At 40.7% G+C, this 23,627-nt stretch overlaps 1 protein-coding gene across 3 annotated transcripts in view; it reads left to right on the top strand.

Moving 5' to 3' along the window:
- Positions 1–23,627, top strand: part of RAP1GDS1 (Rap1 GTPase-GDP dissociation stimulator 1) — a 228,224-nt gene that overhangs the window by 18,093 nt on the left and 186,504 nt on the right. The gene's annotated exons all lie outside the window — the stretch shown is intronic.

Below are 23,627 nucleotides of genomic sequence, written 5' to 3'. Positions count from 1 at the left end.
CTCAAAATAAATTTGTTACTTATGTATGTTTTTATGCTCAGAAAAATGGAAAGTAGGAATCCTGGTAACTTTATTAAAACTTTGCTTTCAGAACTCATAAAGGCTCACACCATGTTAGACCTTTTTTGAAGCCACACCCAGTGATGCACAAGATGCTATTCCTGGCTCAGTTTAGGAGTCACCTCTGGCTGTGCTCAGGGGACCATACTGTGCAACCTGGTGTGGCTGTATACAAGTATGTGTCCATTCTACCTACTATTTGACTCCATCTAAGATTTTTTTTGTTTTAGACAACCAGCAACCTTGAACCCCTGTTGATATCCAGGCAATCAAAATTGGCACACAGCTTTCCCCAAGTACTCAACTTTTCAAGCCCCTGGCCTAACATAGACTCTAGCTCCAACTCTGCACTGTGAGCATCAGACTCCTGAAACAGTGGAATATTGAAGACCTCACGTAGTTAATAGAACAAGAAAACAGTATGGAAAGCACTTACAGGGCAGATCTATGAAAGCTACCTGAAGACTTGAAAGAGTCCTAAAGATAGTCACTGAAATGAAGACATCAGTATAGGAGAACATCAGGAAAGAGTTTGAAAATATGAGAGAAAGTGTGAAAGGAGTTCAAACAGAAATCATGTAATTAAAAAATGGAGTAGTTGAATGAAAATTTATGATAGGCTCAGTCACACAAGGGAAGAAGCAGAAAATTCAAACCAGTGAGTTCAAAGGTAAAGTAGAGATCATCTGAAGAGTGTGTATATATATATATATATATGTATATATATATATATATATGTATGTAACAACATCAAAGGAAGAAGGAACAGATACAAAACAATAAAGATAGAGACCAACTGGAGGAAAAATATTCACAGCAAGGTGTTTGTGAGGAAGAAAGAGAAAGGGCAGATTTCCTATTTAAAGAAATAAGCTGAAAACTTCCCTATGCTGAGAAAGAGACACCCACGTCCAGAAAGCTCAAGGAGTTCCGAGCAAACTCAGACACACCAGGAAACATTTTAATTAAAGTGACAAAATATAAAGAAAAGGGGCTGGAGCGATAGTACAGCGGGTAAGGCGTTTGCCTTGCACTCGGCCGACCTGAGTTCATTTTGCATCCCATATTGTCCCCTGAGCACCGCCCGGGGTAATTCCTGAGTGCAGAGCCAGGAGTAACCCCTGCGCATCGCTGAGTGTGACCCCCCCAAATATATATATATGTATGTATGTATATACATATATATATATATGTATGTATATACATACATATATATATAAAGAAAAATCTGAAAGCAGTAAGAAAAAATTCAAAATGTGAGATAAAAGGAAAGCCACATAAAATATGCCATCACATTTCTCCACAGAAACTCTACAGTTCAGAAGGGAGTGGCATAAAAGTGTTGAATGTAGAGAAGATCTATCAAGAATCCTTTACCCATCTAGTTTTCCACCTATATTAAAGAAGGAATAAAGAACTTTTCAGACAAACAGCAGTTAATGGAATTTATTGCTGCTAAACCAGCTCTCAGAAGTACTTAAGGACTTCTACAAAAGGAAAAGATACTATACTTGAAAGTAGTAAGATAATTTAAAAAAAATTGTGAGAAAGAATAATAATGTGGTCTCTGTGTTCAAGCTTACTCATTCTCTCTTTGTCATCTTCATCTTTGTTCTATTATGTTTAGAGGATTTATAATGTTAGTTAACATAACTTTTTTTCAGTTCTAAAATACTAAAGGTTCTGTTTTTAAAAATTGCTCCCCCCCTTGAAAACAGGCCAATAGCTAATAGACACATGAAAAAGTGCTCAGTATCACTAGGGAAATCCTAATGATGCTGAGCACATAAAAAAAGTACTCAGAATCATTAGGGAAATCCAAATCAAGACGACAGTGAGACATTTTGTACTAGTGAGAATGGCACATATCAAAGATAGTAGGAACAATTTGTGCTGGCAGGGATGTGGTGAAAAGGAACTCTCATTCACTGCTGGTGGAAAAGTTGTCTGGTTTAACCCCTGTGGGAAAAAGTTTGGGGAGTTCTCAGTACACTGAGAATTGAGCTGCCATATGGTCCCAGCAATTCCACTTTTGGGCATCTACCCTCAGGACTTAAAAATATTCAATCAAAAAGATGTATACACACAATTATTCATTGTTGTACTTGGTACAGTAGCTAAGATATAGAATCAATCTACATGTCCAATGACAGATGAATGGGTTGTGATAGTATGGTATATATACACAATAGCCTACTCTGCAGCTGCAAGGATTGATGAGATCATGCAATTTGCTGTTACCTGGTTGGAACTTGAGAATACTATGTTGAGTGAAGTAAGACAGAAGAAGAAACAAACACAGGATGATCTCTCACTTATCTGTGGTATATTGAATAACTGAATGAAGAAATGTAATGTAGTAAAGAGGATGTCTCACCCTTAACGCAGAAGTTAGGAAAGAGAGGAACAGAAAAGAAAATAAATCAAGGGGGGAAGGAAGATGATGAAAAAGGAAACTACTGGGGAACAGGGATTAGGACTTAAGTTATACTAATGGTGTAGGAGAGTGGTATAGTTATATATCCAAAACAAGGGACCCAACAACTGCCTGTCAAGGTGGCACGCGTGGGTGGATGTGTTGGAGGGAATGGAGTATGGGAAAACTAGTGGACGGAAGTTCACACTGCTAGTGGAATTGATGTTGAAAAATTATATGCCAAACTCAACAGTTATTTGCAAATCGCAGTTCTTTAATTAAAATTTTAAAAGGAAGGAAAAAATTGCCGTCTTCTGCTTTGCTTTGTGGGATGACTAGAAGCTGCCTGCACTAAGTTACAGTGTGCTCGAGGGTTAGGATTTGGGTTAGGGTTATCTTTCTGACTAATGCAGATTTAATAGCTTTACAATTTTTGGTCTCACCAAACCCTCTTCCTTTGCAGTAGACATTTAGAGATAATTTGAATTTTGTTTAGGTCCGTAAATAGTTTTATTTTCTGGTTTATAGTTGTGAGAATTCGAGTATAAAAAGCCTCTGATGTTTAATGACTTGTAGGATTTTGAAAGAAAAGGAAGAATTGACAAGATGGTTTGACAGTTTTGGCAGGAAAATAAAGCTCTCTCTCCATATGCATGTATGTGTATGTACACATGTGTGTATGTGTACACAGATACGCAAACATAGTTTTTGTTTTTTTTTCTTTTTTTGGGCTACATCCAGTGATGTTTAGGGCTTTTTCCTAGTTCTGTGCTCAGGTATCATTACTGGTAGTGCTTGGAGGACCATATAGAGTACCAGGGATTGAATCTGATACATGTGAGACAGATGCTGTACTACTTATTTTCCCTCTGACCCCTATTTTTATAATTTTAACAAGATGATTTTGGAGAAAACACTTGAAATGACAACTTACTGCTTAGGGTTATTAGAAGCCTATTAGATTTTATCCTAATGTAATAGGACTAAAAACAGCAGTCCTTGATAGGTATGTAGGTGAATAGGGTATCTATTTGTTGCTGGATAAAAGGAGAAAGGATAGGAAGGTAGCATAATATTCTAATATGGGATTCATGTGTTTTGTACTTTGAAAAAAGGGCTTTGGGTAAAACTGAGACTACACTGACATTTAAGAGGCACAAATGTGGTCTTTTAAATTTGAGAAAGATATTTTAACAAAGGACAGTCATGTTACAAATGTAACATATATGATTGAGAATAAGCCATTTTTTTTTTTCGGTGGGGGGGGCACTTGAAGCTGCACTGTATGGTGTTTAGGGCTTTCTTCTGGCACTGTGCTCGGAGATCACTTCTGGCAGGACTTGGTGAACTATATATGGAGCCTCATTCAAGGCAAGCTTATCTTTGTATGATCTTTCTGATCCTCCATTATGTTTTTCAAGATTCACTTAAGATATTTGCTAGATCAATTTTAGAGTTAAAAGGAGTTGGTTATGATGTACTTTTAAGACTTAGTAGTAGTTTAGGATAGACAAAAATTAATGACCAAGGTCAACTTTCCCTTTAATGCATTGAAGATGTGTCAGACAGGATAAAAACCTTATTATATAGGAAAGACATTTGAGCTCATAACTATTTTGAAATACATCCATTGATTTTAAGGAGACACTCTAGGCAGTGCTTTGGGGACCACACAGTGTCAGCTTTAAATCAAGACAACATGAAAAGCATGCACTCAGCCCTTTGAACCATCTCTCCACCTTAAGAATTTATTTGGTTATTAATATTTCTTTGTACTGGAACATGCCTTGAGAATTATTCTGGTGCGAGAGAAAGAGATAATGCTCCAGTATTATCCCAAGCATTTACAAAGTCTTGAATTTGATTCAAGACTACCAAGATTCAAGCTTTGATTCAAGTGACCGAGAGCTTACTGCCAGCACAGGAGCACCTGGCAAGGTCCCTGTGGTGTATTCATATGCCAAATACAGTAACAATGATAGGTCTCATTCTTCTGACCCTGAAAGAGCCTCTAATGCGGCACTGTTGGGAAGGACGAGTAAAGAGAGGCTGCTAAAATCTCAGGGCTAGGATGACTGGAGACATTACTGGGTCTGCTTGAACAAATCGATGATCAACGGGATGATAGTGATAGTGAATTTGATTCCTGACACCACATGGCTCCCAGAGTACTCCTTAGTCTGGTCCTAGTGGCCCCCTGTCAACTGCTTGGTGTAGCCCTTGTAACCCCCATCTCTGCCTAGTATGACCTTCATGGCATCAGACAATTCAGGAGTGGCTCACAGCACCCATTGATGAGTGAGTGAGACCCCTATCAAAATTTATTTTATTCTTTCTATATTTTTTACCATTTTATTTGAAGTACTGGTATTTACAATATGGTTAATTATACTTTTTATGCATTTATCATTATTACAACACACATCACTATAGTGCTTGCTTCTCTTCACCAGAAGCCCTCCCAGCCTCTGCTTCCATGTAAGTTCAGTTTTGTAGACAAAATCTTTAGTTCTGATGACTTCGTCTCTAACTATGTTTTTTCATGTCCCACATATGAGAGCAATCTTTCAGAAAATCTATTCTCATCTGTCCCATTACTATTTAGAAACTGAAAAATTTCCTTGTGAGCATAGTTTGTGTATTGAATCATGAGTATAAAATATACTATTTTAAAATAATTTGGATGATAAGGTTTACTCCTCAGGTGTACAGTTATGATTTGAGAGAGTTCATAAATAATGACTTCTGGTCCTAACTTGAATTCAGTCACTGGAAATATAAGCAATGAGTTGTCTGATAGAATTGAAATAGTTATTTTAAAATCTCTGGATGTTGGCCGTTGATGAGATTTTGTGGGGGGGGAGGAACAGTTTGTGGGTGTGACATCCAGAGATTATAAAACCAAGCTCTGGGAAGAGAACGATACAGAGTCTCTTGCCCCCACACCTGACTGTCTTCAATGGGGCCCCTCAGAGAGGGCGTTGAGTCTCCCCGCCCAAGCAGAGCCCCGGCAGCCGAAGACCTCTGAAACCCAGCCACAGCTATGCTCAAAGTCACTTTCCACATGCTAGGACCAGCCTCACGCATGAAGGGACCGGCAGAGGAACCCAGGTGTGTGGGACCCAGGGCTGAGATCTCCAAGCCTGCTCACATCAGGACTGGGCCTCTTCCGCCCAGATCCCCCATTTTCCAGTAGCTAGGCTGTCATACCCACAAACTGCCCATGGCCCCGTGTAATGCCATCAGTGACCAACATCCAGAAACTATAAAACCAAGCTCCTGGAAGCCTAGTTTTCCCTCTTGGAGAACCTGGCAAGCTACCGAGAGCTTCTGTCCACACAGGAGAGCCTGGCAAGCTCCCCGTGGTGTATTCATATGCCAAATACAGTAACAGTGGTGGGTCTCATTCTCCTGACCCTGAAAGAGCCTCTAATGTGGCACCATTGGGAAGGACAAGTAAAGAGAGGCTGATAAAATCTCAGGCTAGGACTAATGGAGACGTTACTGGGCCTGCTTGAGCAAATTGAAGATGAACGGGATGATAAGTGATAGTGACTTTAAAAATCAATAATTTTGATTTTTTATGCCTGTGATCCAGAACCAGTCTGTGCACCACTGGTTCATCTGTCTGTGGTTAACAGCTGCAGTAGACTAGTTGTTTGCACCTTACTTATGATCGTTATTAACTAACATTGCTTCAATGATAGGTTGAAAGTCACTGTTCTAGAGTGAAGGGTAAGGTCTTACTTGTAAAGTTACAAAAATACTGTTAATACTTTAGTAAATGAAATTACTCTTGTCGTTATGTGAAGAATAGGGAACCAACGATATGATGGAATAGAGAATAAAGAATTCATCCCTTCTAATATAATAGAAACAAAAAGTTTTTGGGAAAAGACTGGGAAGGAAGGAATAGAGAGCAGCACTCAGCTTATCCCTTAGACAGATCCATCTACAAGGATTTACCTTTCGAGCACAGCAAAAATAATTGGGAAAACCCACAAAGCTTAGTGATGATAATAGCATGGAAGGCTCTTCTGGTGTCTTGTAGGCCCAGATAACGACTTTAGAAACACCATGTTGAATATAGTTAATGAGCTCATATAAATTCTGGTACAGATAGTTAATAAAAGAAAGGCATGAGAGCAGAAGTGAGAAAACTGCAACCAGAAATGTCAGAACTGAATAAAAGAATGATAGGTGAAATAGAAAACTCAGTGGAAGGCCTCAGCAGCAGAGTAACAGCAACAAGGAAAAATTTGGTGAACTCTTGAGATGCGGGAAATCTCTAGAAAGCAGCTTACCAAGAATGATCTATCTAATTAGATAGATCACTAATTAGATTACCATTTAGACTTGAAGGAATTATACATGGACAAGCAACAGCAAGTTTTGCAAAAAGTATTAGAAGTGCTTCTTGGGACTTTGACTTTTTCCTGGTATGTGATTTTTGAGGCTTGCAAGATATCTATTGAGCTGTCAGGGTAAACACAGGCTCAATGTCAAAGACTGGAATACAATCCTGCAGGCAAAGAATTCCCTTAAGAGGGGTACCATGGCCATATTTATATCAGGCAGTATAAACATCAAATTAAAATAAAGATTGTATTAGACAGGGAAAGGTCATTTCTTAATGGTCCAGGGATTAATACCTCAAGAAAAAGCTCAAACTTCTAAGTATGTATGTACTTGGAATACTTATTCTCCAACCCTACCATTATTACAGCAAACTGGATTATTTTATCTTTTCTTAAAGCTTAAAGTATTTCATTATATATATGTATATCACAATCTCTTTATTCACTCATCTGTCAGTTTTTAAAATAGTCTTAATATATTGTCTTATGGATTAAAATCTTTTGAGCCATAAAATAGCATTATTAATTCAAATAATTAAAACTTTTTATTCTACTTTCTAAAAATAAATTCTTCATGCTAGATAACTACGTGAAGATACAAAGTATTAATTTGGTTCAAACATCAGATTAATATTGTTAATATTGTCTATATTAGGGGTGGGAATTTTTTTAAATTTATTTTTATTGTATTGGGCTGGAGTCACAGCACAACCAACCTGGGTTCGATTCCTCTGCCCCTCTCGGAGAGCCTGGCAAGCTACCGAGAGTATCTCGCCCGCACGGCAGAGCCTGGCAAACTACCCATTGCGTATTCGATATGCCAAATACAGTAACAACAAGTCTCACAATAGAGAAATTACTAGTGCCCGCTCGAGCAAATTGGTGAATAATGGGAAAACAGTGCTACAGTGCTACCTACTTATGACTATAAGTAGGCTAGGGCTAGATGAGAGGGTTCCTTGGGACATTGAAGGAAGTAGATATGGTATTGGGGTGATGTACGCATTGGTGATGGATGTGGTGTTGGGATTATGCATGCATGAAAAGTATCATTAACAGTATTGATAGCCACAATACCTCAATGAATATGAAAACAACAATTTAAAAAAAAAACATAAGGTACTGGCTAGAGAGCTAGTACAGGGATAAAGGGCTTGTCTTATATGCAGTCAAAACCCTATTTGAATTCTGGAATTATATGTGGTTCCCTGAGCCTTTCCAGGAGTGATTCCTGAGCACAGACCAAGGAGTAAGTTCTGACAGGTGTGACCCAACTGACAGGTGTGACCCCTTTTGGTTCCCCCAACTCCCAATAATTGAGATGTACTTCATGAAATCAAACAAAAACCCCAAACAAACAAATCCAAACAGACTTTAAATGCGTAGTTAAGTGAGATTCAAAAAAATACGTAACTTGACCCGCCAAATCCTATTTGCCACCAAGTCAATTCACTCACTGGCCCTTCTCCACAGAATCCCAATGATGGATGTCTCCCTGGAGACACATGTCAAGCAGCTAAACCTTATGGAGTTCCCCTCTCTCCCCCCCCCCCCCGAAAAACACACACACACACACACACACACACTTTTGAAAACTTCAGAGCACCTCTGGGAGGGTGGGAGACTGGCTGAATAATCGCTAAACCAAGACTGCACCAGCAACACCCATCCCCAGCGTTACAGCTTCTCTAAGGATTCAGCTTCATCAGGGGCTCAGCTTCGCTGCCTCGCCGCCTCACAAATATTTTGTGGAGACACCAGTGTCCAAATAATTTCAGGTACTGGTGCCCAGGCTTAGAACTGATTCATATAAAGATTCCTTTACAAGCATAGGTACTTTAATATACATAAAATCATATTAAATTCTTGACCTGTTATGGCTTTGATTTGTGGATGAGTGTTTCATGAACTTTCTCTAAAACAGTGACCTCATCATCATCATCATCATCATCATCATCATCATCATCATCATCATCATCATCATCATCATTTTTTTTTTGCCATGATGTTGGAGTTAGCTCTAAACATTTTAGGATAACATTGGTTTTTCCTTCCTCCCTTGCCACAGGGAGCTCAGGTTTATGCACTCTGGAGACACTCCTGTTCCTCTGTTTATCTGTAAACTCTTCTCAGTGCTCTCCCCCCAACCAGTTAATCACCTTTTCCCCTAATCAGATTCTGTTAACTTGTAAGATCAGATTTTTCTAGGACATTGAACTTGTAAGTTAAATATTGCTTTTCTCTCTTTTGCATAGTTTACCTTAAAGCAATTTCCTTTCTGTATGGACACAGGAAGATAGTTAATATTATGCTCTTGTAACTTGGTAGTTGATTGACTCCAAATAGTATTTACTCCTGTGCATCTGCTTTCTCAACTCAGTTCCCAAAAGCAGGGTCCCAACAAGGGACCGAATGGACCCAGGGCAAGCTGTGAGCTACCCTGGCATCAAAATGGGCCAGGCCAAAACACCACAATACTCAACTATAAGTTGAGGGCATGATCATGAACAAATGCTGTCATGATCTAAAAGTAACGACGAGATTAGGACCCTGCTGGGGTTAGGAAGATTAACCTGGCCTGAGGACTGTGGTCTGGAATGTATAGTGAGATTCAAACTTTAATCTTTAATCAAACTTTAATCCAGGAAGAATCAAACTTTAAGTTTATATCTCTTACTGTGCTCATACAGAATGACTTTGCTAGAAATATTAGAAGTAGATTTACTACAACTATTTAAGCGGATTACTAACTGAGGAAAGAAGTGACACACTCTTGTTTGGATCCCACCCTTGAGCAGATCTCCTAGTAATCTGGAGTAATCTTCTTAGATGAGATTTTGTCCTTGAGGAGTGGTTTTACCTCTCCTTGTTGATTTGTTAATGTTCCGACTTACCTCTGTGTTACCATCCTATGTGATTGCTATATAAACTAAGACTGTAAGATCTGAGGGGGCTGAGAGACAGAAGAAGAAGGGGAATGGATATTGGAATAAACTGCAATTGATACTGACCAGCCTGGCACTCGTTCCTTCCTTTGCCTACCCATCACCATCAGCCTCTCCAGGGTAGGGGAAGTGGCGTGAGACTACTGAACTGAGATGGCGGGAGAGATAGAGCACCACCGCCCGCTGTGCTCAGGGCTTATTTCTGGCTCTGCTCAGAGATGACTCCCTACCCACTGTACTCTTTTTGGCCCCATTCCCACATTATTAATAGTTAATTTCTCACTATCAGAGACTGAAGCTGTGATTGGAAATCTTTTAGAAGTGCAATATTTTATGTAGTTATTAGCTATATATTTTATATTATTAAACACAATAGGTTTGTGTTAGTATTTTCATAACTTTTAAGTATAAAATTTGTGCATATTTTATTGTTTTTAAGGTAATGTATTAATATCTATGCTTCTAGTGTGCAATGTTACTGAATTTCTGCCAGTGATACCAAAGTCCATCGCTATATTTAAGTTGACTCTAGTCTGTTCCATCCTGTTACCCCACCTATATCCCCCAACCTCATGTGTTAGGGTCCGGTGTCGATAATATCCCCCTCTCCAAACCCGCACAAAGAGTTCAGCCAGTAATGCAACACACAAGTGGAGTTTATTAAGCCAGCTAGCTCGGGTCAAGCTTCGAGGCATGCAGGCCCAAGCAAGACCCCGAACAAGGGAAAAGCTGCGAATTTTATAGTTCTTGCTTACATCATGGCCTGCGCTTAAAATTTCAAACAGATGTAAGTGAAAATTGCAAGTTTCATTACTCACGTCAAACAGTACAAACGGATAATTACTGATGGGACATTATGGCATGCTTCAGACCAAATTCTGGCAGTTGTTTGTCCTCCCGCATCTAGGTGGCTTCTATAGATAGCGGCTAGTGCTTATAAAACTATTTGCCAAAGCCAAGTTTCCAGCCCAGTTGTCCTTCCCTTGCAGATGGCCTAGATGGGAGGGGGAGAGAAGTGGGGTTTTAAGAAAGAGAAAAAGGTTTAAGTAAAACAAAACGTGAAGCAGAAACCAGGCACAATGGAGTTGCTCCTGTCCTGCTCCGTGTCCAACACCTGTTGTCTCTATTCTGGCATGGTCACTGGCCGGCCACAGTGATCCAAGGGTCCCCTTGGTGTTCGGGGCCAATCAGTTTCCCACTGCCAGTTTGGGGCCAATCATCGTCCACCCCCCCCCCCCCCCCAACAGCGACAAATGGGGACAAGTGGTTGGTAATCAGTGGCCATTTATTCAAGTCACAGCATTATAGAGAAATCATGAAGGGTTGTGGGTAGCAATGACACATAGGTGTGATTGAACATTATTATAAACAATGAGCAGATGTAAAGCTCTTCCTGCAGGGAAAGTTTTTCTAGAAGATTACTCAAGGACAAAATCTCATTCAAGTGCTCAGCACTCTGGATTCCTGTTAGGAGATTCACTCAAGGGCGGAATTTCATCTAAGGGTGTATTGTTTCCTACATTCTTTAGTCAGTATCTATTTAAACTGTCATCTTAAATTTATTTCTTACTAATATTTCTAGTCATTTTGTATGGATACAGTAAGAGATGCATTAAAGGGTGGCTCTTCCTGGGGACATATCACTATATATCCCAGACAGCCCTCAGGCTAGGTTAGTCTTTCCTAACTCCAGCAAGGTCCTTATTTAGTTACTTCTTTTTCAGTCATGACAGAGTTTGTTCTATGACCGTGTCTTATTATACTTCCTGTGGTGCTTAGCCTGTCCCTTTTTGATGCCAGGATACCTTAGGGCTTGCCTTAAATCATCCTTGGTCCTCTTTGGGATTCCTGGTTTTTTTTTTTTTTTTTGCTTTTTGGGTCACACCCAGCAATGCTAGGGGTTACTCCTGGCTTTGCACTCAGGAATTGCTCCTGGCAGTGCTTGGGGGACCATATGGGATGCCGGGGATCGAACCCGAGTCGAACCCAAGTCGGCCACATGCAAGGCAAACGCCCTACCCATTGTGCTATCACTCCGGCCCCAAGGGATTCCTGTTTTAGGGTGTAGAAACTAAGGGGCATCTGAAGGTTAATTCAATATGACGGATGCCCAGGAGTAAATATTATTTGGTCAATTAACTACCCAAGTTACAAAAGCATAGCATTAATTGTCTTACTATGTCTATACAAAAAGGAATTGCTCTAAAATAAACTATGCAAATGACATAAAGGAAAGAGAAAAGCAATATTTCACTTATACAGAATTCAGAGCCCTCAGAAGAATTTGACTTTACTGGGTCTGATTTGATGATATAAGTGATTAACAGATAGGAGAAGAAGAACACAAAGGAGAGGTTAAAGATAAACACAGAGGATTGGGAGTGCCTGATAGAATTGGGTGTGCCTTGGAGCACTGTGGTGAAAGTAACTCAATAAACCCAAGCTTCCTACTGGGTGGGGGATCGGGTGGGGGATCGGAGGGAGAAAGGACAAACCAGTGTAATCCACTATCAAGATTATCTGTTTATCTGTTTATCTGTTTTCAAAATCAAAAGGTATATATCCATTCCTATTCCCCCTTCCATCTATTTTTTTTTCTTTTTATTCTCAGTGTAGGAGTAGCACTGTAGCACTGTCCAGTTGTTCATCAATTTGCTCAAGCGGGTACCAGTAATATCTCCATTGTGAAACTTTTTGTTACTGTTTTTGGCATATTGAATATGCCAGAGGTAGCTTGCCAGGCTCTGCCGAGAGGGCGGGATACTCTTGGTAGGTTGCTGGGTTCTCTGAGAGGGACGGAGGAATCGAAACCGGGTTGACCATGTGCCCACTGTGCTATTGCTATTAAGCCCAGTTCCAGGGCTTAATATTTATGGCAATACTGAGGCTGACCATTCTCTAAATTCATAAACATTTTCTTAATAAAATGAAGAATAAATTGTCCTAGGGGATGATAAACTTTCCTGAGAACATTTTTTTTCCCCTTCATACTAGGGATATAAAATGACTTCTTCCTAATACATAACTTTGAGGTTATCTATTATGAGCCTGGGAATGTGAACCAGCAGAGTTAAAGGCCTCTGTGTTCCCTGATAGGCTGGAGACCAGACAGAGATCACCCCCTGTCTGAACCTAGTGAGGGCTGAGCCTGCCCCTCTGCTCTGCCTCACTGCCTGCACCTAGGTCCGAAGCAGACTGGCCTCCAAGATAGCTACTTGTGAACCCCCAAGCCTGTGAACACGGTTTTGCTGTTGCTCATGATGGCTCCTAATTATGGCTGGGGGTGGGTTGGGCAGGAGTCCCTCCATGATTTTTTTTCCTTTGGGCGGGCGTTTTTTTGTCCCCTTTCTGACAGGAAGTATCTATCTTGTGTCTTGCTACTTAACAGTATATGTCAGCTGGGAGTTGGCAGCAGCCATTGCTTTTCATCCTTCAGATTATGTGTTGGACTCCTCATCCAAACGTACGCACTCAAGGAGCAGCCAATACCTTCCTTCTGCCATCCAGCTCATTAAGGACTAAAACCCAGCTATACTTCTGAAGAGGCCCAGAATTTCCAGGAGCAGCTGGACTGTTTGTTGCCCTGAAAGGAGACTGATAGAATTAGACTTTCTCCAACTGTTTTCCAAGACGGATTGTGGAAGTGTGAACTGAAGTTGTGCTTCTCCATGCAATACGAAACAGGCTGAGGGCGCAGTGGGAGGCTCTGGGTTCCGTCCCCAGCACCAGACACGTACACACATACACACATGAACAGCCACATGCACTGTGTGTATGTTTTATGGGAGGGTATGTGTGTATATGAGAAATAGGGCATTTGTGGCTACAATAATAGATTACAACAAACTTATTGTCATAATACAACACAAATCTATTATTTCACAGTTCCCATGAGCAGGAGTCCTCAGAGACTTACTTGGTGTCTCTGATCTGGGTCCCAAAAGGCCCAAATCAAGGTGTTGGTTGGCCTGGACTCTTATCTGGACACTTGGGAAGGATCTAATTCCAGCCTCATTCAGTTGGTGGAACTGTTTCTTATGGTTCATTTCCTTGCTCATTGCCAGCTCTCTAAGGTCACACCTCCCTTCCTCATCACATGACCCCCTTCTTCTTCACAAGAGTATCATGTTTCTCATCCTTCTCACTTTCTCTTTTGTCCCAGCTCTGCTCTGCCCAGTGAGAAAGGAAACAGAGTTTGTCTATAAAGGTGTAACCTGTTATAATCCAGGTTAATCTGTTTTATGGTCTGTAACCTCAGTTACATCTGCAAGATGCCTTTGGCCATGGAAAATACCGTGTTCACAGGCTCAGGGTTCACAATGTAGGAGTGCTGCTATTTATTCAGCCATTGATTAAGCTGATCGAATTGGGCAAAAAAATGAACACATTTTTTTTTTTTTAATCACCGTGAGATACAGTTACAAAGCTTTCATGTTCAAGATTCAGCTGTACAATGATTGAACACTCATCCCTCCACCAGTGCACACTTTCCACCACCAGTGTCCCCAGTATATTCTCCCCCACTCTATCCCTGTCCTCACCCTGTCACCATGGCAGGCAATTTCCCTAGTACTCTCTCTCTACTTTTGGGCATTATGTTTTGCTTGAATGTTCCCCACCACCAATCAAGCCAGCCTGCCAGGCGCAGATGCTACATCATCTATTGTCCATTATTCATTTTGAAAATCTTAGGTTCGTGGCTGCGTGCTTCTGGAATCCTACATTGTAAATGGTTGGGTTCCAGAGACATTTCTGTAGGGCACTACTCTATTTTGGGATTCAGTTGGGCCTCTCTGGACCTGGGCTTTTGGTGTGCTAAGATGGTGCCCGGAGGCACATTTGATTGTGACAGCCAGGCCAATGTGGGGTGGGGAGAGGGACAAGCCTGGTGCCTCTGCCACCCTGTGGCATTGGAGATTTTAGTCCCGGAACTCGCATACCTGGGCCTTGCTTGTGGAAGCTCTTGTCACTGGGATTCCCTCTGGAATAGGTGGGGAGAGTGTACTTGCTCTATCTGGGATGCCCCGGTGTAATTGGCTTGGTATGGGACCTGGAGAGATCTCTGGCTCTGTGGTATCTTCCAGGACTCGCTGCTGTGTCTTGGTGTGCTAAGGTGATACCTGGAGGCACATTGTGGGCTGACAGCCAGGCTGACAAGCAGGCAGGGAGTCAGGGAAGGACAGCTCAGCACCTCTGCCACCCTGCGACATGGGAGATTTATTCCTGGAACCCACATAACTGGGCCTTGCTTTTGGAAGCTTTTGGTCACTGGAATTCCATCTGGAGTAGATGGGGAGACTGCACCTGCTCCATCTGGGGTGCTCCGGTGAAATTGGCTTCATATGGGGCTCAGAGAGATCTCTGGCTCTGGGGTGTCTTCTGGGACTTGCTGCTGTGTCTCTGGTTTTTGATCTCTTTCAAGATTTATTTGTGTGTCTCTGAATCAAGGCTAGTAATAAGAAGGTGAGAAAGAGAAAGATACATGCTTAAGAGAGAACACGACCTTTGCAGAGTGGGAAGAATAAAGTGCATATCTCAAGCAGATGTGGGCAGAGAAATATGCCCTAAAATAAGGAGGTAGATAACAAGAATGCCTATAGGATAAAAAGGTATAGATCTCAGCGCAGATGTGTGGGCAAATGTACCCTGAGGTAAAAGAAAGGAAATACACATCTCAGGGGAGATGCTGGCAAATGCTCACCTTTTCTCTGCTAAGTTAGTTTTTAGTTTTCCCAGCTGCCCTCCAAAGACCACTGATAGGGTGGTTGTCAAGGTGAAGAGCTTGGAGCTATTGATCTTTTGTTATCCTTCTCTCTCCTCTCCTCCCCTCCATTTTGGGCTACACACGGGTGATTCTCAGGGCTTACTTCTGGCTTTGCAATCAGGAATTACTCCTGGTGGTAATATAATGCACCGAACACCACTCCTGGATTATATGGGATGTCTGGGATTGAACTGGGGTTAGCTGCATGCAGGTTAAGTATCCTACCCTCTGTACTATCTCAATCTTTTCGTGTTCTCAGTTTAGCAACTTTGTTCCACAGTGGAGCCTCTCTTCCCAGAGGTGTGCATCCATACACTGGACCGGGAATTTGTCATCTTAATGGTTTTCCCATCTTCTCAGGTGGGTCTTGTCATGCCTTTGAATTTATTTTGGTTCTAGACAGTATTTGTTCCAAAATTCATTACCAGAGCCTTCCATGTCTCTGCCTGCAGTAATAACATTGCCTTTCTTTGTTTTTGTCTGTGGACTACATCTAGCTATCCTCAGGATTTTTTCCTGGCTCTGTACTCACCAGTAATTCCTGGAGGTGCTCAAGGGACTATTGGGTCCTATTGCTTCAGCTCCTTGTCTTTTTCATATTTTCTCCATTTATTCCATTTATACTTGGCTTTTTAATGTAGTGACCTGCTTCTGTTTGCTCTTGTTGGTTTCCTCTTAAGTTTTTTTTTCTTTCTGCCTTGAGGCTACAATACAATTTGTATTTCAAGTTCTAAGCATTCCCCCAGCCTCCCCCTCGCCCCCACGTTTTAAGTAGGAAGTATAAAGTTCATTCTGAGTATCCCCTATATTATTTTCTTTCTTCCATTTTATGCCTTTTTGATATCCTTCTTCCTTAAAGGAGTGTTTCCTTACCTTTTATATAAGACTTTCTAGTATTTCTTGCAATGCTGGTTTGGAGGCATTAAGTACTTACATCCTTGTTTGTCTGAAAATGTTTTAATTGCTGCTTCAAATCTGAATGATAAGCTGATCAGAATACTTGGTTGGGAAGTGCATTCTCTTCTGTAGTTTCAATAAACATACCTGATGTGGTGATTGTGCAGGCGCCCTCTCTGCATGGAGGATTTTTCCCATGGGTGAGCAAGTCTGTAAAGAGTTTCAAACATACTCTATGACCAATGCTGAACGCCGCTAATGCTTGACTCCTCCCACTGGTCAGAAAAGCAGTAGGCATGATTTTCCTTGCATGTAGCCACCAATTAATCTCTCTCTCCAAATCCTGTAAGATCCAAAACTTGGCTTCTTACACTAAACTCTTACCAGGGCATCCTGAGCACCCTAATGACAGTAGGCCAGTAGTGCAATAGTCCATTAGCTTATGCTTCAATCATTTCCCCCCCTAAAAAAAATAAACCCCACAAAAGTAGCAGTGAGTGCAAAAAGGATTACAACTCTAATCTTGGAAATGACCACCAACAAAAAGCCCAAACCAGGCAGGAGGAAGGAAATAATAAAACTTAGATCACAAATTAATGAGCTGGAATTCTGGAATCCCCCCCCCCCCCACACACACACGCTTTCAAAAGATCAATGAAACCAAGAGCTGGTTCTTTGAAAAATTAAACAAGATGATAAAACACTAGCAAGGCTTGCAGAGAGAGAGAGGGAAGCTTAGTAAACTGAATCAGAAATGGAAGAGGGGTATCACAACAGAAAGCATAGCAATTCAAAGGATCATCAGAGATTACTTTTAGAATCTTTATGCCACGAAACAAGTGAACCTACAAGAAATGGATAAATTACTGGAGTCTTATGAGCTCCTAAGGCTGAACCAAGAAGATTTGGAATACCTGAACAGACCTATCACTAGTTGAAATAGTAATAAAAAATCTTCTCCAAAACAAAAGTCCAGGCTAAGATGGATTCACTAGTGAATTCTTTCAAACCTTTAAAGAGGACCTACTGCAAATTCTTTTTTAGGCAATTATCCAGAAAATTGAAGAAACAGAAACAGTCTCCAAAAGTTTTCATAAGGCGGGGCTGGAGTGATAGCACAGCGGGTAGGGCATTTGCCTTGCATGCGGCCGACCCGGGTTCGATCCCCGGCATCCCATATGGTCCCCCAAGCACCGCCAGGAGTAATTCCTGAGTGTAAAGCCAGGAGTAACCCCTGAGCATCGCTGGGTGTGACCCAAAAAGGAAAAAAAAAAGCTAAAAAAAAAAGTTTTCATAAGGCACATACCACCCTGATACCAAAAGGAGACGGAGACACCATGCAAGAAGAGAATTATAGCCTCATTCCCCTGTTGAACACAGATGCAAAGATCCTTAACAAAATACTAGCAAACAGAATCCAACAACTCATCAAAAAGATTATACACCATGACCAAATAGGCTTCATCCTAGGGTTACTAGGATAGTTTAACATGTGCAAGTCAAATAACATAATATGCTCTATCAATAAAAGAAAAAACTAAAACCATGTGATCCTATCAATAGCTGCAGAGAAAGCATTTAACAAGATACAGCATATGTTCTTTTTTTTTTTTAGCACCCAGTGACCTTGCATTGAGCAATTACTCCTGGCGGTGCTCAGGGGACCATATGGGATGCTGGGAATTGAACTTGGGTCTGCCACGTGCAAGGAAAATGCCCTACCCGCTGTGCTGTTGCTCCAGCCCCAAGATCCAGCATCCGTTCTTGATTAAATCTTTCAAGAAAATGGGAGTTGAAGGAACTTTCCTTGGTATAGTAGAGTACAGTATACCACAGACAAAGAGCAAGCATTGTTCACAATGGGGAAAAACTAAGTGAAGTGCCTTTTCTCTATGATCAGGCACAAGAGAAGGTTGCCAACTCTCATTACTTTTAATTTAATATAGTACTAGAAATTCTTGCCCAACAATTAGGCAAAAACAAGATACCAAAGGCATCCAGGTAGGAAAGGAAGAAATCAGTTCTTCACTGTTTGATGATGACATGATACTATATTTAGAAAATCCTGGGAACCATAGATTTGTTTGGTAGAGTGGCAGGTTACAAAATCAATACCCAAAATTCCATGGCTTTCCTATATACAAGTAATGTGAAGTGCAGCAAGGAAATCCTCTTTAACAAATGTGCTGACATAACTGGACAGCCACATGCAAAAGAATGGGCTTAGACCTCGACCTAACACTATGCACAAAAGTCAGATCAAAATGGATTAAAGACCTCAACATCAGACCACAATCCATAAGGTACATTGAAGACAAGGTTGGCAAAACCCTCCAGGATATTGAAGCTAAAGGTATCTTCAAAGATTACACGCAAGTGATCAACCAAGTGGAAACAGAGATAAATGGGACTATATTAAACTAAGAAGCTTCTGCACCACAAAAGATACAGTGACCAGAATACAAAGACAGTCTACAGGATGGAAAAGCATATTCACTCAATACACATCTGATAAGGGGTTGATATCCAGGGTTTATAAGGCACTGGTTGAACTCTACAAGAAGAAAACCTCCAACTCCATCAGAAAATGGGGCAAAGAAATGAACAAACTTTCTCAAGGAAGAAATGCAAAATATGCAGAAGGCACATGAAAAATTGCTCTTCATCACTAATCATCAGGGAGATGCAGATCAAAACAACTATAAGATACCACCTCACACCACAGAGACTGGCACACATTCAAAAGAACAAAAGCAACCGCTCTTGGCGAGGATGTGGGGAGAAAGGGATCCTCCTACCCTGCTGGTGGGAATGCCGACTGGTTCAGCCCTTTTGGAAAAAAATATGGACTCTTCTCAAAAAATTAGAAATTAAGCTCCCATTTGACCCAGCAATACCATTTCTGGGAATATATTCCAGAGAGACAAAAACGTATAGTCAAATCACATCTGCACTTGTATGTTCATTGCAGCATACAATTCAATAGCCAGAATTTGGAAAAAAACCAAATGCCCAAGAACAGATACTGGTTAAAAAACTTTGGTATGTCTACACAATGGAATACTATGCAGCTGTTAGAAAAGATGAAATCATGAACTTTGCGTACAAGTGGATCAACATGGAAAGTATCATGCTAAGTGAAATGAGTCAGAAAGAGAAGGACAGACCTAGAAAGATTGCACTCATCTGCGGAATATAAAACAACAGAAAGGGAGATTAATACCCAAGAATAGTAGAAATAAGTACCAGGAGGTTTGCTCAACTGCTTGGAAGCTGGCTTCACATGCTGGGGGAAAAGGCAGCTCAGATAGAGAAGGAAACACCAAGTAAAGTGTGGTTGGAGGACCCGCTCGGGATGGGAGATGCGTGCTGAAAGTAGATTATAGATTGAACATGATAGCCACCCAATATCTCTATTGCAAACCACAACACTGAAAAGGAGAGAGAGAACAAAAGGGATGCCCTGTCACAGAGGGATTGGGGTGGGGGGATGAGATGGGGGGGTGGGAGGGATACTGGTTTCATCGGTGGTGGAGAATGGGCACTGGTGGAGGGATGAGTACTTGAGCATTGTATATGACTGAAACACAAGCACGAAAATCTGTAAATCTGTAACTGTACCCTCATGGTGATTCATTAATAAAAAGAATAATAAATTAAAATATATATATACAAATATTGAAAGAAAAGAAAACAGATACTAAAGAACATCTTGTTCACAGTTGTGCCCCAGAAAATTAAGGACTTTGGAATCAGTTTAACTAAAAGATAAGTATACAGACGAAACTACAAAATACTGCTTCAAGAAATAAAAGTGTACAGTAGGAAATGGCTACACGTTCCTTTTTTACATGGATGGGGACACCAGAATGACAATACTTCCCAAAGCATTATATGGATTCAATGGAGTCGCTATAAGGGTATGATATTTTTCAAGGAACTAAATCAAGCACTCCTGAAATTCATATTAAAAAATCCCTACAAATAGATAAAGCAATACTTGGAAAAAAGAAGAAGGAGGCATCACCATCCATAACTTCAATAAGTATACCACAAACCTGTGGTTATTAAAACAGCATGGTATTGGAATAAAGTCAGACCCTCAGGTTAATGGAATAGACTTGACTATTGAAACAAAAACTTAGGTATATGATCATATAATCTTTGATAAAAGAGCAAGAAAATTGAAGTGGAGCAAGGAAAGTCTCTTCAACAAGTGGTGCTAGGAAGACTGGTCAGCTAGACGCAAAAAACAAAACCGATGTCATGCACAAAAGATCCAAATGGATTGAAGGCCTGAATATTAGACCTGAATTTTATAAAGTATACAGTGGAAAACTTAGGCAGAGCACTCCATGACATTAAAGCTGAAGGCATCATAAAAGATGAAACATCATTGGTCAAGAAGTTGTAGCAAAGATAAATGGGCGTGTATTCAACTATGAAACTTAGGGACCTCAAAGGAAATGGTAACCAGTATACAAAGACAGCCCACAGAATCGGAAAAACTATTTACCCAATACCCATCTGAAAAGGGCTAATATCAAAGATATATATGACACTAGTAGAACTTACAAGGAAAAAAAAATCCAACTCCATCAATAAATGGGAAGAAGAAAAGAACAGAAACTTCCCAGAAAAGAAATGCAACTGGCCAAAAGGCGCATGAAAAACTGCTCTCCATCGCTAATCATCAGGGTGATACAAATCAAAACAACAAGATACCATCTTACACTACAGAGTGGCACACATCCAAAAGCACCAGAACAACCAGTGATGGTGGGAGAAATGGACTCCTATTCACTGTTGGTGGGAATGCAGACTGGTCCAGACTTTTTGGAAAACAATATGGGCATTCCTCCAAAAATTAGAAATTGAGCTTCCATATGACTCAGCAGTACCACTCCTGGGAATATTCCCTAAGGGCTCAAAAACAATGTATTTTCTATCTGAACAATGCTGTATTCATTGCAGCACTGTTCACAATTGCCAGACTCTTTAAACAATCCAGGTGTCTGAGGATGACTAGGTAAAGAAATTGTGGTATATCTATACAGGGGAAAAGTATGCAGCTTCCAGGAAAATGAAGTTATAAAATGTGCTCATAAATGGCTGGACGTGGAGAGTATCATGCTGAGTAAAATGAGTTTGTGGGAGCGGGACAGATGCAGAATGATTGCATTCTGTTTTGGTATATAAAAATACATAGTGTGAGACCCATCGACAGAAATGAGGGCGAGGAGACTGGTCCATGTTTGTAAGCTTGCCACTAGCTAGGGGTTCACAGTGAGGACAGAGCCGAGAGAAGGGACCACTATGACACTGATAATTGGATATGATCACTCAGACAATAACTCAGTGCTGAAAAGAGGTGAGGAAATATACATGGCAATTTTTCAGTACCCCTCTCGGAGAGCCTGGCAAGCTACCAAGAGTATCTCGCCCACACGGCAGAGCCTGGCAAGCTACCTGAGACGTATTTGATATGCCCAAAAACAGTAACAAAAAGTAACATCACAATGAAGATGTTACTGGTGCTCGCTTGAGCAAATCGATGAGCAGTCGGGATGATAAGTGACAATGACTATTGCAAACCCTAATGCCCAAAGATATATGAGAGATTGAGGGGAGAGAGGACAAAGATGAAGAAGAAGAAGGAGAAGGAGAAGAAGAAGAAAGTGTGCTGTTCAGGCAGTATGGCAGGGGGTGGTGGGAGGGAAACTGGGGACATTGGTGGTGTGAAATATACAGTAGTGAAGAAACAGGTGTTGAAATATTGTGTGACAGAAACCCAATTATGAACAACTTTGTATCTGTTTATCTGGGGTGATTTAATTAAAAAGCAAAAATCTTAATGTACTTTGGGGTTTCTGTTATATACAAGTCTAGGCTCTGATGCTTTTAGGGACCTACCTTTCATCATCATCTTATTTTGATATGTCTTTGTTTTCAGAGAACTTTTCTGGAACTCTTGTCTTCCTGGATAAGGGAAAATTAAAATGACAATGAGATATTAACTCATATAGTGAGAATGGTATATGTCATAAGGATCTGACACAACTGGTGCTGTTTGGTTCTTTGGTAAATGGAACCCTTCACTGTTGGTGGAATATCATTTGGTTTAGCCTGTATGGAAAACAGTATGGAGATATCAGAAAACTAGAGATGAATCTTTCATTTAACCTGACAGTTCCTCTCCTTGACATCTAATCCAAGAACACAAAAAAACCCCATTAATTTTAATAGATATATTGCAGGTGGAGGCAGCTCCTACCAGAACTCCACACTCAACTCAAGAGTTGGGGCTAACTTGGGTGAAATGGGTATTAAGGGATGTAGCTTCAAGAGTAATGTTTCACTTTTCTGCTCCACACATCATAACCATTTCAGGGAAATGCCTGACTTGGGGAATGATTGTTAAAGTTTGATAAGAGAGCTGCATGGATGCTCAGTCCGTCAGCCCCATGAGGTAGTTCTCAAGGTGCATCTGACGTCCACTTGGTCTACACAGAGTGATAACTAGTTCCCACCACCCACGTTGGTTTTTTTTTTGGGGGGGGTCACACCTGGCGATGCACAGGGGTTATTCCTGGCTCTGCACTCAGGAATTACTCCTGGTGGTGCTCAGGGGACCATATGGAATGCTGGGGTTTGAACCCCGGGTCGGCCGCGTGCAAGGCAAACGCCCTACCCGCTATGCTATCACTCCAGCCCCCCACCACCCACATTGTTTTGGAGTGTGGACTCAGGCTGGAGTGAAGAATTGTTCTTTGCAGAAAAAGGAAAGTATTAATCTCCATTCATGTTTTGAATGAATGTCGTTTGCCCTCACAGAAAAGACTTTCAGAGAGAGATGAAATAGTGAAGTAGAATAGTTTTATTTAAAGAAATTTACTTAGAGTAATGTGACAACTGAGAAAGAGATATGTGTTCAAGAGAGATCCCAGATTTCTTCAGAAGGAAAAAATGGAGAATCCACATTTTCAGGTTGTGATGTGGTGTAATCTCTAACTTTCTAAGATGTATTATGGGAATTTTAGAATATTCTTGGCGTCTTATAAATACAGAATAAAAATTTGTTGGAGTTAAAGTGGTTAACACTTAATTTTATTTATTTTATTTTATTTTTTTTTGTGTTTGCTTCAAGTCGTGCTTCATACACAACTATGCTATTTTATTTTATTTTT

Source organism: Sorex araneus, chromosome 1 (genome assembly GCF_027595985.1).
Source record: "Sorex araneus isolate mSorAra2 chromosome 1, mSorAra2.pri, whole genome shotgun sequence".
Classification (NCBI taxonomy): domain Eukaryota; kingdom Metazoa; phylum Chordata; class Mammalia; order Eulipotyphla; family Soricidae; genus Sorex; species Sorex araneus.
The sequence above is the reverse complement of the archived record's forward strand: the minus strand, read 5'-3'. Positions and strand labels throughout refer to the sequence as shown.